Source organism: Alligator sinensis, unplaced genomic scaffold (assembly GCF_000455745.1).
Source record: "Alligator sinensis unplaced genomic scaffold, ASM45574v1 scaffold1214_1, whole genome shotgun sequence".
Classification (NCBI taxonomy): Eukaryota; Metazoa; Chordata; order Crocodylia; family Alligatoridae; genus Alligator; species Alligator sinensis.
Genome location: NW_005842824.1, coordinates 491,630 through 508,833, shown reverse-complemented (window position 1 = coordinate 508,833; position 17,204 = coordinate 491,630). Strand labels below are relative to the sequence as shown.

At 42.6% G+C, this 17,204-nt stretch overlaps 1 long non-coding RNA gene across 2 annotated transcripts; it reads left to right on the top strand.

The window, feature by feature from the left end:
• Positions 1-616: 616 nt before the first annotated feature.
• LOC102384978 lies at positions 617-12,091 on the top strand. Of its 2 annotated transcripts, none has more exons than XR_325130.1 (3): positions 617-687; positions 4,517-4,604; positions 12,029-12,091. It is a non-coding gene; the product is annotated as an uncharacterized LOC102384978 (long non-coding RNA). The 2 variants fall into 2 exon arrangements; XR_325129.1 differs by lacking the exon at positions 12,029-12,091 and adding an exon at positions 10,855-10,925.
• Positions 12,092-17,204: the final 5,113 nt, after the last annotated feature.

Sequence of the window (17,204 nt, the reverse complement as noted above, 5' to 3'; positions counted from 1 at the left end):
TTGTACCAAACCCTAAACCATTCATTTGGGGGTGTGGCAGGACAAATCTACGTGGGAAGCAGTCTATTTTATTTGATTGTATTTCTTACATAGCAATTGATTAGGGACTTTGAATCCAAAAAGTCTGAATCATGTAAATTGTCACTGCTGGGTGTGTGAATATTACAATGTTTCTGAAAAATGGGAAGGTGCTTAATTAGTGAATGAAGAGCAAAAACAATTAGAAACCTTTGAGTAATATGCATGTTGTCCAGTACTTATTTTTTGTGGTAGTTTGTTTTCGGTAGAAGCTGAAGTTGAGAAGTGATTTTTCAAGATATTTAGAATAATTATTCTGTATAAGCTCAACTATTTTGTTATTTACAGTGTTACAGTAAAAAAATAACTATTTGCTAAGAAAAATGGAAGGTTAAACACTCATTAGGAATTTTTCCCATGCATTACCCCAATACTGCAAGTTAATGTGAAAGTAAGGGGGGGGAAAGGGTGGAATGGCACTTAGAGTGCAATGGCATAACATTTAAGTACAATGACTTATAAATATTTAAGAAATAGACTTACTAAAATCCTGAAACAGATATTGTTCCCTTCTGTTATACAAGTAACTCTTCTTTTTAGAATTTGAAAAAGGGGAAGAAAAGAAAAGAACCCCATCAAAAGAACTGACATCTCATACTATTTATACTGGTAAGAACAGATAAGGAGTCAAAAGTACAACCATTTTCAGGCTGATATTGATGTATTGAAGATTCTTTTGGTATATTTTACACATCATCTATCCTATTGGGATTAGTTTAGGACTTGGTGGGCATGTCTATATGGTCATTAATGTGCCATAATTGTGGTGCATTACTAACTTAATGTGCTGTAATTGGCACTACTACACAGTAGTGCTGGCACACACTTTTTTGTGACACTAATGCGCAGTAGACTAATCCTACTGTGCATTAGCACAGGTTTTTTTGCCTGCCATTTTAAGGCACAGTAGAATTAGACTACTGCACCTTTAGTGTCTCATGTAGATGCTCCTGGTGAGCATGGACCTTTGAACATTTTGTTTACATGGAGCTTTTCTAAATATAGTATTTACTTTTAAAAAGCAGAAAGATTCTTGCAGTTAGTTCAATTTTGTTTAATTCATGGGTTTTAACTCTAGGAGGGAACCTCACATTGTCCAGCCTGACCTCTAATATAGCACAGGCCATAGATTTCTCTGAATGATTCATGCATTGAACTGAATAACATGAGACCAAACAGCATTATGTGTTTTAGAAAGGCACACAGCTGTGTTTTAAAGACTTCAAGTGATGAAGAATTTATACATAACTTGTGCTATTATGTTTATATATGTTTATATCAGATTGAAAGATGCCATTTAGTCAGTGGACCAGGAGTCCTACACACTTTCTTACTACTGATGCCTCTATATTTTTCACTATTTATAACCAGCCTCTGTAGAGATGAATCTGGCAATTGGAATTAAAACTCCTTTCTTTTTTCAGTCTTAATGTCAGAATAGTACAGTAGCCTTTGATCCAAAAGAACAGGAAGGGTTAGAAGACCTACTTTTATTCTCTTATGTGAAAAAAGATTTATTGCTTATCTCAAGTCTATAAAATCAACCAGCTCATAGTGAACAATACAACTGCCCAACAGGATTCCTCCTTGATTTTCTAAAAAAATAGCTTTGATGTGTATTTTTGCAACACCTAAAATATGGGCTTTTGTTGCAGGATTAGCATGTTTAGGAACAATAGTCCAAAAATAATTTGTTAATCTAAAATATTGTTTTAGTAAACAAAATTAAAAAAAATAATTCTTATTAAACATTGCTGACTTCTTTTCTACTCATATAGTATTTTTCTAATCTTATAATAAAATTACAGATTTTTGAGAATGTCTGTTGATGCCATTTGGCCCTATACTGTGTCACTACCATACCCATAGTTTTCATTGTAGTCAATAGAAATCTTACACACTGCAGAATTACAGAATCCAGCATCTAAGAAGCCAAGGTTTCAGATGTTTGTTTCCAAAAATAGATGCTTTATGGCAGCAATTCTCATTTTCAAAGATTGTGTGATTTTTGGGGGGGGAGCCACAGTGATCTCCTGATGCTTTTCATCAGACAGAAATGGGAGGAAAGTGCTGATTAAAATAGGACCGTTGACTATGGCAAATATTTGTAATGGACATAGTAGTCTAAATACCTGTGATACAGCAGCCAGTTTGTCTGCCTGCCTTCCTGCCTCTTGGTCTGTCTTATGAGATTTTTAGTATTTTCATGAAAGTGCCTTACAGTTCTATGAGATAGGGAGTACAGAAATTGTTAAGCAAAATATTAAGGATCATATGAGAAGTAAAGGACCTCTTCCCTGAAGACAAAACAGTAGGTCCTCATGAAGAGTTTTCATAGCAATTGGGATCAAGTGAACAATTACATCCAGATCAAAATTTCGAATTGAGGAATGTTCAACTCCAAAGATTTAGTTAGTCTCTTTGCAAAAGCATGAGACTTTCTGCAAACCATAATTCAAAATTCAGGTTGGGATTTGAACACCTCAGAGATGGTCAATTCCATAGCTTCAGTTTGGATCCTTCTGTGAAACTGCTAAAAATATAGATGCCTTGAAAACTGCATTACAGCCTTTGTGGCCTCAACATCATGGTATTAATGGCAATAGTTGTGAATAAGTGCTATTGCTTTATTAGGAGTTAAGTCCTGGACAGTTGGAGAAATATGATCCATTTGCTTTCTGTGTTGCACAAGATTGTTTCAGTATCAAACAAAGACAATTGACAGACCATAAGGTATGCTTTCCTTCAGTTTAATTTGCCCCTCTCCTCTCATTATTTTGAAGTTGGTAGACCATTTTCACATTAAGGAATTTAATTTAATTGACATAATTGCTACTGTTTTATAACAACAACAACAACAAAACAACTTGTCAGAATTTATCCCCCATATACAAATCTCAGAGTTTTTTTGAAAGATGACATTTTTATTCACTCAGGAAGCAGATTTGTAATAGCAGCAGCAGTAGTAGTGGTAGTAGTAATATCAAGTGATTCCAAATATAGTTTGGGAGGGTAGGGTTCAGCATGTGTTATTTATACCATAGTTCAGCAGAATTGTAAGTGATGCTAGAAGCTGGTGTACAGCCCTGAAGTAAGGACAACATAGGGCCCAGTTTTCTACAGTAAAAGCCACATTATCCAGCACCTTAGAAACCAGCATTCTCCATTAACCAGCAGGCCAGTCGACGCAGCAAAAGTGAAACCAGAAGTGCCCACCATGGCACTTCCGGTTTTGCTGAGTCCCCATGGCCAGGGGCAAAGCAGCTTGCGCTGCTGAGCCCCCATGGCCCAGCACAAAGCAGCCTGCACAGGACCTCCCTTCCTGACCCCTGGCACACCCAGAGCAGCCTGAACGGGCAAAGACTCCTGTTTGGGCCTTTCAGGTAACCAGCATATTTGGTTATCCAGCACCCCCCATTACCCATGGGTGCCAGATAACAGAGCTTTTGCTGTACGTGGTTTACACAATGGAGTAAACTAATCTCAATGTCACCATCTATACCTGAGTTTAAGCCCCATAATTTACTGTGGTGCTGGATCCCACTTGTATCTGACAGCACTATCCAGTAGCACAGTAGATTAGTCTGCAGTGCCCTAATTGCTGTGCAGGTGTAGATGGTGACTCTTTACTGCGTAGCAAATTAATCTTCTGTGCAGTAAAGTGTCTCATTAAATACACCCACTATGATCTTTTATTTGGGCACTCAAGTTGCATGTCAGTGCCTAAAGTTTGAATGCATATTTAAATATCCAAACATGCCATATGTACCCTTATCCTAGCTAATGCAGGTACTAATCCTTCAGATAGCTGCAGAAGTTACTAACTTATAGGCTCAAAGAATCTCATTTAAATCAGTGAGACTATTTAAGAAGTAACAAATGTGCTGATGAACTTGTAAGAACAGAGGCCAGATTTGGAACTGGACTAAGATTTTTTTTATGAATAAGGTTTTATATGAATTTATTTCTAGCAACAAAAAAAAATTCTGTTATTGCTCATAACAGCCTGGAAAATTCAAGTAGATTTTGCTTGGTATAATTTCCTGCATGTCGTTAAAGACCGTTCATTATTTTGTAAGCATATACCATTGAACAATAAAATATTTTAACCCTGCAACCTATTAACACATTTAACAAATATCATGGGAGAACAGTCAGCCAATGCTTCTCTCTCTGCTAACAGTGAATGTAAAAAAAGCAATATTTAAAGGTATTCATTTGCAAATTATGTCTACTTTAAATGCATTCATTATAACTGCATTTATATAAAGTGATTCTTAGTTGCTTATGAATATTATGATTAGCTGAAACTTAGTATTCAAATATCACTTAAATGCATTTACATATATTTGTCAAATCATGACTATATATAATCACAGTAACATTGGCCAATGTTATGAGGCCTTGCCTGATGGCATTTCTCTGTTTGTCTTTTTAGATGTAAAGTTATCACTTTGGACTAGATCAGATGCAGCATTAAAAAATAGACTAGACCATCACTGATCCAAAAGAAAATGGGAAATCTAGTAAGTGGAAAGTAGGGGCATATGAGACATGTTTAAACTATGATAACACTGTTTTTTCAGCCAGTATGCCTCCACATGTATGCCCACCTGTTCTGCCTGGCACACTTCAAACCCAGAAGTAGTGCTGCATGGAGAAGTCTTTCTATGGCCACTCTGGAAACCAGAGTCTCCTGGAACCCATAGAGTAGTCAGTGGGAGTGACCCTAGAGAAGGCTGTTTAGTGTACTGGAGTGTGTCAGTTGGAACGGGTGGCCAAGGCATGTTTAGGAATGTCCCACCTAGAGCATGCTTTTACCATGCTGGACACATCCCCTTGGAGCCCTTCCCATTTGTGCAACAAGGTAACAGATTAATTTATCTCCTAGGAAGAAAGAAGTAGGGCTGTGCAAAACAGCACCATTCCGTTTTGACTGCCATTTCAATGGGACAGTGTTTCGTTTCAAGGTTCATTTAATTTTGAAACAGCTGTTCCATTTCGTTTCGTCGAAACTGTTTCACTGTTTTGATGCTGTTTCGACATTTCACCCATAGGCTATAATGGGGAAGCATGAAACTGCCTATAACATTGTCATTTCTTGCCTAATTCAGATGAAACTTTCAGGGATAGTATCCCCCTTCTGAGGCCATAAAGCCTACCAAGTTTCAAGGAGATAGATGCAGAGGTTTCTGGGAAACTGCACCTCAAATTCTCATGTCAAATGTGTGTGTTAAGGTGCAGCAGGCTGAAAACTGCAGACACGTTAGGCCCTGCTGAGGCCATGGAGCCTGACAGCTTTCAAGGAGATAGGTGCAGGGGTTTCTGGGAAACTGCACCTCAGGCTGCTGACAAGCAAAACTTGTGACATGGGTGACACCGTGTGTGTGTTAAGGCGCACCCTCACTGGCACTGGGGCTTCTACATGACAAGGTAATGTGCTGCAATGAGGTGTCCTTCTCCCCTACAGCCTCATCCCAGTCCACCACTTTAAATGACAACAGGTAATAACTTAGTAAGCAGCACAGTAGCACTAACAGCATCTCAGGCAGCCAAACTGTCACAGACTAGAGCCTTTCTTTTCTTTCCTGCAGGCGCTTCTTCTCCAACAGCTGCCAGAGAACTCTCCCTGCCTGGCTTAGATGTGCCCAGGGCCCTGTGTCCTTCTGGTCAGGTGCTAGGGGCGTTAGTCTAAGGACATGGCACGGCCAGACAAGTTCCTTTCCTTTGGGTTCCTTTTACCTTTGGGTAAAACAGGTATGTTTTAGCAGACCAACTGAATAGCTAGTTATAGAAATATATCTTAGCAAGCTTTCAGGTTGAAAACCCTTGTCAGACTGAGGAAACACCTGCAGTTTGTGGGTGTCTGCTGTTCCTGGATGGAAGGAATAGTAAAGAAGCCAGAGGCTGGCGTGCAATGCAGGAAAGGAAGCCAGTCAGTGAAAATGGAAATGGAGGTATCAGGGGGTGAGGGACAGGCTGGGGTAGGCAGAAGGGGGATGTAGCAGTGCACGTAAAAGTGGAGAGGTACCTGGGGAGTCAGATGTCTGGCAGGTTGTAGTGTGTCATAAATCCAATGTCTATGTTGAGTCCATGAGTTTCTGTACCTAGGAGGCTGATGAAATAAAGTTCATAGGCCTGGCTCTGAAAAGTGGTTTGTAAAATCAAACAAGCACCAAACCTTGCTAACCTAACTTCATCACCAGAAGCCAATATTCTCCAGCTCAAAACACAAAACCTGCCAACAATCTCCAGTATCCCCACAAGCTGCACACCAGAATCTATTATAAGACAAGAATACCCAACTACCTGTAGGGACACATTTCTCACAAAAAAACCCACTGTGTCTCCAGTCTCTCAGGCCTGATCCTGAAAGGGAATCTACAAACCACTTTTCACAGCCAGGCCTATGAACTTCACTTCATCACCCTCCTAGGTAGTAGGTACAGAAACTTATGGATTCAATATAGACATTGGAATTCTGACACACTACAACCTGACGGACATCTGACTCCTCAGGTACCCCTCCACTTTTACCTGCGCTGCTACATCCCCTTTTCCCCCTCCCCCACCCCAGCCTGTCCCTTCATCCCTGATGCCTCCATTTCCATTTTCACTGACTGGCTTTCTTGCCTGCGTTGCATGTCAGCCTCTGGCTTCTTTACTATTCCTTCCATCCAGGAACAGCACACACACCAACTGCAGATGCTTCCTCAGCTTGACAAAGGGGTTTTCAATCCAAAAGCTGACATCCCAGGCAGCTAAGCTGAGCTCACCTGGAGCCTTAGAACTCCACTGCACACCTCAGGCCTGTCAAAGACATGACAGGTCTGGCTTTCCCCAGCCAGGACTGTGTGCGTGCATGTGGTGGCTGGAGGTTATGGCACCTCATAGCCATCTTTCACCAGGGGAATCTTCGCTCCTGGCTTTTCCTGGTGCTGCTGCACTGCTAGCAGTCCCACCAGGCCTCCCCGACTCTGGCAGAGTGTGGTTTTAGTGGTCATGCCCAGGAACTGGGGCCTTCTCCATCCCTATAGCCCCAGTCCATACCTCCAAGTTCATTGTGGCATGGTAGCTCAGCAGTAACATGTTCTTCCCTTGCTGGCTGATGATGCAGTGAAAGCCCCCTCCAGCTCTGAAAGCAGGGCATTAAATGGCTTTTAAAAAATGAAAAAAGGAAATAGGTGAGGACGGAGTGAGGAGGATGGCACTCACTCCATCTGCATCTGGAGCTTGAGGAACCCCAGCGGCAGGAGGTTCACCTTGAGGAACATCAGCTGCTCCACCAAACCAGGATCTAAACAGGTGTGGTGGGGTGCCACTAAATCCCCAGCAATGCTGAACACCCTCTTGCTCGGAACACAGGACAGGTGTGCCTGGGCAACCGTGGCCAGATCCAGTCACATCTGGCTGTGGCTTGCCCAGTAGGCCAAAGGGTCACACAGCAGTGACCCCACATCCTCAGCGAGGTAGGCAGCCACCAAGGTCTGAGCACTACCCGCCTGATGATGGGGTCTGGTGCCTCTGGACCCCACCATGGAAACCATGCCCTTGGCCCACGTTGGCAGCACCTGTGGTAGAGGAGGAGACTGGCTAATGGATGTCAGGCTAGCATGGGACAGTGGATCCCCCTCTTGCACGACCCCCTGCCTCCGCCCTTCTGGCTCCCTGACTCTCTTCACCAGCACCTCTATCCACTGATACAGGGTCTTGCTGCTGCATACACTGACACTCCCCTTCACCCTCGGCTCACACATGGCAGCCAGCACATGGACCGTACTGGACCACAAATGATCAAGCCATTTCCTGATTTCCTGCTTCAGCCACCTCACCAGTGTTCAGACATCTGGTGACAGCAGCTTGTCCCAGCCAGGAACATTGATCCCCTGGATGCTGTCCATTTGGCTTTGAATTCTCCTCACTACACAGATCACCTGGCTAAGGAGGGTATCGCCAGTGCTAAGGGTCTCAGTGGCTTCGAGGAAAGGCTTGAGGACCACCAAGATCTGGGAGATGGTATCCCACCCAGCTCTGTTAAGGGGGGCACTTATCCCAATCTCCCCGAGCAAGGCCATCTCATGGATGACCTTCTGTTGCTACAGCAGCCTCTTAAGCATCACATCAGTGGAGTTCCACCTAGTCTCCACATCCTTCATGATTTTGTGCTGTGGGATGTTCAGCTCTGCTCCCTTGTCCCACAGCATCTTGACCCCCTTGATGCTCTGGTGGAAGTAACCTGCCACCTTCCTGCATTTGGAAATGAGCTTGCTGCTGGTGCTGGCACTATCATCAGCAACCCTGTCCTCCTTCAAGGCATCCCTGACTACGAGGTGGAACTTGTGTGCCACACAGAGGATGCCAACAAAGCTGGCATCATGTACCGCCTTGACCAGATTGGCCCCATCCATCACCTCAGCTTGAAGGAGAGCCCACTGATGGTCTGACTGTTCACACCAGTGTTCTGTGAGGGAGAGGTAGGCATGATCTCCATCCCAGCTGCTCCAGATGTCTGAGGTGAAGTGTAAGGCCACCTGTGGACCTTTCTTGTGCAGTTCCTCCCTCAAGTACTCCCTCCATGCCTCATACAGGGAGGGCACTAGTGTTCTGCTGAAGGTGGTGCATGTGGGAACTTGGTAGGGTGAAGCCACAAGCACCATGAGCTGCTTGAACCCTGGCCTCTCAGCTAAGGAGAAGATGCTTGCTGTTGATGGCCGGCCCTCCTCAATGCTCTGGGTGATCTCGTTCACCCTTGCAACATGCCCCACTATCTGTTCACCTTTCCCCCACTGTTCCAGGGTGGCCTGTTTCTGCTTTGGAGGGATGGGACTTTGGAGTGAGAGGGGGACTTCCCTTTGGGCACATTCCCACTGTTGCCAGGCTGAGGAGGAGCAAGGGCAAGAAGGTGGTGCCTGAGGAGATGCATCGGCATCCCCGTGGTACTTATGTGTTTTGTTTCCTTGCTGCAGCTAGTTTTGGCTCAGCAGTGCAGGCAGATAGTGTATGTGGGATCATCTGCCAGCTCAGAGTGATTCCAGACCATACTACCTGCTCGCTTCTGAGGAGTGGATACATGTATGGATGCTGCACTTTCCCCCTCCTCAGCAGGCAGAGACGTAGCAACAGGAGGAATGGACTCAGCTGAGCTGCTTGCCTCCACACCCTCTACTCAGACTCCTCTGAAGTGTCTTCTGGGGAAGGAGACCTGGCTCTATGGGAAACTTGAGTGGTATGGAGCACAAACTCAGCTGATTCCCTCTCCTTCCCTAAAATTTCCCTTGCTATGGCACTCAGATCCAGATCCAGCTCTCCCTCTGGCACTGGAAGGCTCAGCATGGGATGTGAAATGGGGGTAGAGGAGGCTGCCATGCTGGTGCTAGGGCTGCTGCTTGTTGTCATGGTGGTGGTGGGGGACATTATGGCTCATGCTCTTGGAAGGGATGCAGGCTCAAGCATGGGCAGTGGTACTGGCACTACTCCCCTCTCGTTGCCGCTTCTGGAAGCCTCATTGCTGCTAGGTGTAGGAAAGAGGATGTCTCAGTTTGGGGGAGGGGGGGAACTTACAGCTCTCTCTCTACCCCCTCTTCAACCCCACCCTGAAGGCTTGCCAGCTGCCTTTCCACCATGCTTCATCATGTGTTTCATAGTGCTTTGCTTTTATACAAATATATAAATGTATCTCTGTTCCTATATAAATTCTCTAAAGTGTGTAGAGTATGCCGCAAGGTATAAATGTATAGAAATAAAATATAAATGTCTCTCCCTTCCTATATAAATTGCATTTTATAGTGTAATATCCAATATAATTATAAAATTGAAAAGAATAAATTAATGACTATAATAATAAAATAAAAGCATCTAGAAGAAAGAAAAAGGTATTCTAGAATCCTTCTTGCTAGGCTAGGCTAGCAAATAGGAAATCATGCAAATCAATGCTAGTAGTAGTCTTCATTGTCTAACACTCCTGAGCTGCTGGAAGATAGCTCAGTAACTGTCAAACCCCAAGACAGAAAGCAGGCCAGTTCAATGCTGCCTTTTATGCTGTTTTTCCATCCCTCCCCCAGTGCACTGGGATTGGAAGGGACCTCAGGGAAGGATCAGTCACTGGCCAGTGACACAGTCTATATAAGAGCAGTCCTTGCCCACTCTTCCCCTCCCTCTCCTTACTTTCTGTTTCCCTGAAGGCAAGCCCAGCTTGAGCTTTGAAACTTGAAACGTTTCACAACTTTCGAAACATTTCAACTGTCCTTATTTCATTTCGAGGCTGTTTCAAAGCCCTTCATTTCATTTCAGTTTCACTGTTTTGAACTCAAAATGAGTCAAAACAGTGTCAAAATGAAACAGTGGGCAAAATTTCGCGCAGCCCTAATAAATAGTAATGGTGGAGTAAAAAAGGTCATGAGAGAGAAAGATGGAGGGGAAAACAGGAGTTAAGGGGAAAATGAGGAGAGGCACAGAGCACTTGGAATGAGGGAAAAAGTAGAAAAGAGATTTCAGACAGTCCCTAAATTAAGTGGATAGGAAGGTAGTGTGAGAGGAGTTTGGTAGGAGAATGGAAGATACAAGGAGCATGTAGGGGAGAGGGAGAGTGGTACAAAGAGCTCAGTCTACAGAAGCTACAAAGTGTGCAACCCTCTAGTTTGAAATATAAAGGTATATCCAGAGAATGCCTAGAGATAATTTATATCCATGGTATTTTGAATAAAGCTGATAAAACTTAGGAAAGGACGGCTTTTTCTTTTTCTGTATTTTAAAATAAGCTTCTCTTTTTTGTCCTAGCTAATAATTGGAATATGGATAATCAAACTCAATGAAATTTTACAACCCCAAAACAGAGAAGAAATCAGCAAGAAATACTACTAAAAATTCTAGATGTGAGAAGCCAAAAATCTGGACAGCATTTCTGAAGAAAGTGATTGGATATGTAAATAGTTTTTTTAAATTGCAATTTAGAAACTCCACATAAGGAAGGTGTGAAGGACTCCAGGTGTATAGGTAGAGATAAGAATACCAGCAAACATCTACTAACAGAAAGCCTAAATGTTAGATGTATAAAGCTGAGTGTGGAGATAAATATTAGTATGAAGTTTATTTAAGATATTGAGGACTAGTACTTAAAGAAAAATATTAAAAATAGCTCCCTTTTTACCTCACTTAGCCAAAACACTCCTATAATTACATCCATCTTTAACTGATCTCGCTTAAAATTTAGCTAGGAAATACTCTCAAGAAAGTGCAAGCTACAGGCTAGGAAACAGTCTTTAAATGTATGTGGCAAATATTTTGTGAAAAATAATTTGACTGGGATAATTACAGCTCAAGAGTTTATAACAGAGGATGATTTTGGGAACAGAAAGACATTTGAAATTTGTTGAATGAATTATCAAACATGAAATATCCAACCAGCTTTTTATATATCTATCCATCCAAAAAAAGGATAATACTTTGGGGCACATGTTCCAGAAATCCATTTATTTCTTATATACTAAACAAACCATTATTAAATCCTCAGGTATAAACAAAACTTAATTATTCATGAATTATTTTTAGAAGCAACACAAACAAAATCTTTGACCAGATCAAAAAGCTACTATGATTAATATAATACTTTGATCAAATAGATGTTACTTTCACTTATTTTAACAGAAAATTTTCTCCCTCTGCAGCAAATTAAAATGAATTAATTTATGTGGGAAAGAACTGGAGACAATTTTAAGCTGGGTCATAGATTTCATCTTGGCTTTCATGTCAAGCTTAGTTTATCGATCATCCAAAATCTTTTCCCTTTCCAGTACTATGGGGATTTTCTTAATCTCTGTCATTCAATCTATTGTTAATACTGTATTTTATGTTATTTTTGTGACTTTTTTTAATTCTCTAACTGTATTTCACTTATTTAAAAAAAAAGTCTCCCCAAACAGTACTGCAATGTCTTCCTTTTCTTTTCATACAGTTAAATACAAAGGAAGATGGTGACAAGCACCCCTCTTCAACCCACAAAAAGCTCCACCATTCCTATTCACAACTTAACCTATCAGAATGACTGTTTTAGCTGACCCCAATGTGGGAAAAAGCACCAGCAGCACTGGGGAGAGTGGGGGGAAGTGATGATTGCAGTGGATTGTATGGACCAGGTTGGAAGTGGCCTGTGGTCAAGTGCTAAGCTCCATTAAAGCACCCCCACACTCCAAAATGTTGCCAAGTCATGCTATGGACTGTTTTGGCATGTGTTGCTTTCATTCTCTCCTGTTGAAGCTATTGCATTATGTGTAATAATCATATATTCACTGGAATAAAATATTTACTTCTCAAGGACTGTCCAAACCCTCAGGCTTCAGGGTTGTAGTTCCTCTCTCTTTCCTTCTTCTCCACCTCTCCAATGAGTATTTCAATATTGCATGTGAAGTGGAAGTTGTAAACAGTTGCAGCTGAGAGAAGGAGCCAGTCTTCAAGGTGTGAGATGCCAGTTCAAGTTTCCTCTGGAAAATGAGAGATTTCAATCTGGATCCCTCATCCTTGGAAAGTGTCCTAAATGCTGAATTATTAAATAAATTGTGATCCACTGCCACTACGATGATAACTGTAGATTCCCAATTTTTTTCCAGTCAGAACTATTCCAAAATAGTGTGGTTTATTCCAAAACCACATCAGCTAAACCCACACTTATTTTTGGGATCAATAAAACAGCAATTTTTGATAAACATAATATTCACCATTTGCCAGGTTTTCTTTTATAGATTTGGTATAATGAGCCATACCTGCTTTGACTTCCATGGGAATATCACCCTCTCACACTTGACCTGCATCTGTTTCTGGGTTTTGGTGAGATTTAGAATGAAAGTACCCCATGAAATGATTGGGCATAGTTATGTAAGATAGTCCCTTATCCTGCAGAGGAACTTGCAAGCCTAAATCCTTAAGCACACAATGGAGCTGTCTGTGAGAATAGGGGTTGGTACGTCCAACTCTACTTGCAGTTTAAGAGATTTAGAGTCAGTGAATATGGAAATGTAAACATGGAATATAGAAATATATGTTAAATGTAAATGAATGTACCAAAAACTCCAGATGTGATTACTTAGTGTCTCTACATTACAAGTATCACAGGAGGAAGCGTGATAAATTCCATAGAGAATTTTTCAATTAAATTTTAATTTTTTGTGGAACTGGCAGACTACCTGGAATAAAATAGCCTGAAAAAAGAAACAAAGAAATAAGTTTGATGGACATCAAATTAACATGAGATTAATAGAGTACACAGAGAATAATTGTTGAATTGGTATATGAGAAAAGGACTAATTAAGTAGAAGAAAAGGTTAATAAAGTTTTAATGTGAATAGAATGAAAGGTTTTGATTGCAGAATAGTCTGTTGCTAAAAAGTAAATTTCAAGTCTAAAATGAGACATTTACTCTCAAAGCAGCTGTAGGCAGTAATCTTTCTATATGACTATTAGAAATTGCATGGAAGGTCAAGGGAAGGGAATTAAAAACCACAGGTGATTAATGAAGATCTGGCCAAAAAGAATTGGTGAGTACATTAATAATATTACTACTAAAATGATGATGATATAATATACGCATATGTGTTTACCCTGTTCTCTGAAAGGGCAGGTCTGGGTCTATAATACTAAAAAAATGAATGCCTGCATTAGCAAAAGTGTTCTTTCCTCAGTATTAATCAATTACCTTTGCCATAGGTGTAGGAAATAAGAGCAACACAGCAAGAAAAGGAATACGTATGTACAGTATGTTGCCTTGAGTTTGCTCAGTGTGTGCTGGACTTACTATCTTCCAAGAGTGAATTTTGATATTTCAGTATTTGTGATCATTTGAACATGAATAAGAGTGTTTGTGTATGTAATCCAACATAGGTAGGCACTTTACTGTACAAGGTGAGTAATTTTAGTTCATCAGCTGAGGTTCAGTTTATTGATTTGTAATTTTACTTTTGTTAGCGACAATCTAGATTCTGCATTTTTCTGAAGCTGCAAGACCCACCACATCAAGTGTTTAGGAGAAAAATAGTTCTAGATCCACACTTACAGCACAGCTTGTTTCATCAAAGGGCATATGTGGTGATTGCATACACTTGTATAATGTTTGCAGACTGCACTTTCACTGTATGTAAGTCAGCTTCTACTTTTTCTCTGCTATGTCTTTTTATTATGACTACAGCAACAAGATGCAGTATTCAAGGGAGACTGCATTGATTATTTTAATGGTTTTAATAATTCTCATTCTATATTCCTTTCATAAACAAAATCTGACATATGCTATAAAATATATCTATTTATAAAGGAGATTAAGGAATATAAATAATTGGAAATGTAATTACACAGCTCCAAAATAACAGATATCTTAATATTTGAGGCAAAGTAAAATGGGAAATGATTAGTAATCAGAAAGTTTCAGTATTTTTAAAGGTAACTCCTTTAGTTTCTGTTTCTTAAATCGTTGATTTATTTGACCAGGGTTAACTAAAAATATGTGAAAATAGTGTACTATAGTTAAGCCCAAGGAAATTCTGAAAATACTAAAGTAATATTGTTTAATTACCACAAATGTAAGTGTAATAATTGTCAATAGACTAAATCCTAAATTCTCATTAAATTAATAGGACATTTCCAAATAAGGATTTCAGGTTTCAGTCTTATCTTATCTAAATAAGGTAAGCAAGTAGCTCACCACCAACATGTTACTTTTATACATTATAGGCCCTTATTTATGTTCTGGGTGCATTGAGCCTGATATCTTCATTGAGCTGTCTGCAGTCATTCCTTACTGCTTTTCCTATGAGGGTACAACTCTTTCAGAACCCATCAATGAGTATGAATAAATTTAAATAGCTTCTTCCTGCGTGCATTAGTTTACAATCCTCTATGTTGAATTCTCTCTGGTAACTCAATGTTGCTCAGTAATCTACTTTTAAATCCTTTTGATCTTAATTAATCCAGCCTATTTTATATTATCAGCAGATTTTGACACCTCAGTGGTACACTTCCTTTTCTACATAAGCAGCATTGTTCCTGAAAGATCCCTGGAAAACTCCAACTATTAAGTACAGATAGTCTGAGATATAGAATCAGTAATCTTACAGTCCAGCTCCCCAAACTCTATTTCTGAACCCTCCCTTAGTGAAGAGACTATGCTGAAACTCCTTCCTTCCACACCTAGTGACTCTAATCCTTTAGGACCTCTTTCTTGTTTAATAGTCCCTTTAGTCTGTGCTTACTAGTTACATCACATGATATTCCAGATATACTGTAGCAGAAGATACTAATCTCTTGCCCCATTGCAAGGGTGGATGCAGAGGGGGTTCAATGGTGCATTCATGCCTCCCTTTTAGACCACAACACAGAAGCAGCAGCTGGGGACTTTAAGTTCATAAATTAGGTAAGAATCTCATTCCTCCCCCCTTCCATCAATGTTCAGTGACACCTCCCTTCCCCTCCAATTCCCCCTTTTCCCTGCCTGCTGCTACCACTGTACCTGCTGTCTCTGGCTGCCCTGAGGGTCAGGGGAGGTCTACAGCCACTCCTGCCTAGTTTCAACTGGGCTCTGTGGGGAGCCAGACTCATCTTAGGACAGTGGCAGCAGCAGTTAATAGGTTCCTCCTTCCTTCCTGATCCTCCTGGGTGTTCTCCAGCAGCAGGTGAGTTACTTACTGGAATTTCATGTGAGGTACCAGAGAGTTACCACCTGCCATTGCGACTACTGTCTCTGATTGAGACCTGTTCCTGGGGCAGCCTGGATGGAGTGGGACAGGATGAGCTGTGGAGCTCCCTACCCTTCACACTCCCAGGGCACCCAGGGAAAATGGCAGTGGCAAGCAGGGGAGGGGGGAGGGGGAGAGAATGTACCAATGAGCATGGAGGGGAAGGGATGGAGTTCCCAAGGCCTGTAGCAATGAACAGAGAGATGGATGGTAGGCCTGTGTGAAGCAGCAAGTATTTGCTTTAGATTCGGATTCAGAAAAGTTGGAGGGACAGTGATTCAATTCGGTGATTTAAATCACTGTCCCAATTCAAATTGGCTGATTTGGAATTGGAGATTCAGTGCCAATTTGGAGATTTGGCCATAGATTATACAGGCAACAGTCCTCACTGATGCTGGACACAGCTGCCCCCAGCTGGTAAGTCTGTTGTGGTGAATGGAGTGGGGAGGAAAGGGGCATGGAGGGGTGGCAGATCAATGCCCCCACAGTGAGGGAGGGATTGGGGCTGGGGCTGAGACAAGCTGCCAAGCCGGGGCTGGTGGGTGCAGGTCTTGGGGAGGGGGGCTCCTGTCACTGTGCACTGCTGCGCACCACCAGTCCAGGAGCTGCTCTTCTGGTGGCTCCTCCAGCGAGTCTTGTCACCAGCCCGGGAGGGCATGGGAGCAGGCATATGCCCCTGGATCTGTGCGAGGCAGGCTGGGCTAGGCTGTGCTCTGGATGGGCGGTGGAATGGGAGTGGGGACTATGCCCTCCTGCTGCTTGCCCAGCCAGGGCGGGGAGGTGAGGGACTGTGCCACTGCGCTGCCTCAGACAAGTGGCACGCAGTGGTGGAAGCTGCTCCAGCCTCCCTGCGCCTCCTGGACAAGCTATGCCTTCACCCCTCCCCACCTTGGCTGGGTGAGCAGTGGCAGGGCATGGGGGCACGTGCATACACCTGGATCAGGGTGGTGCCAGCAGCAGGGGCTATGGGGAATTTAGGGTGGCTGCAGCCCCCCATAGTCCCCACTCCACTGCACTCTGCAGGGCGGGTGGGGTCAGGGCTGCCTCCCAGAGTGCAGCCCTGGCTCTGCCGGCCCTGTGGAGCACAGCCCAGTGGCAGGCAGCTGGGGCTAGTCTCCCCGAGTTCTGCCAACCCCAGTCCACCCCTCGCAGATCTGGGGACATATGCCCACTCCCATTGCCTCTTAGACTGGTGGCGAGAACCACCAGAGGAGCCACCAAAAGAGCAGGTCCTGGACTGGTGGTGCACAGCAGTGTGCAGTAGCAGGATTCCTCCTCTCCAGGTCCCGCACCCCCTTGCCCCAGTTTGGCAGCTTGTCCCAGGCCCAGCCCCAATCCCTGTCCCACTGTGGGGGCATTGATCTGCGCCCCCCCTGAATCTCTAAATCTCTCCGAATCAATTCAGAGGCTTCT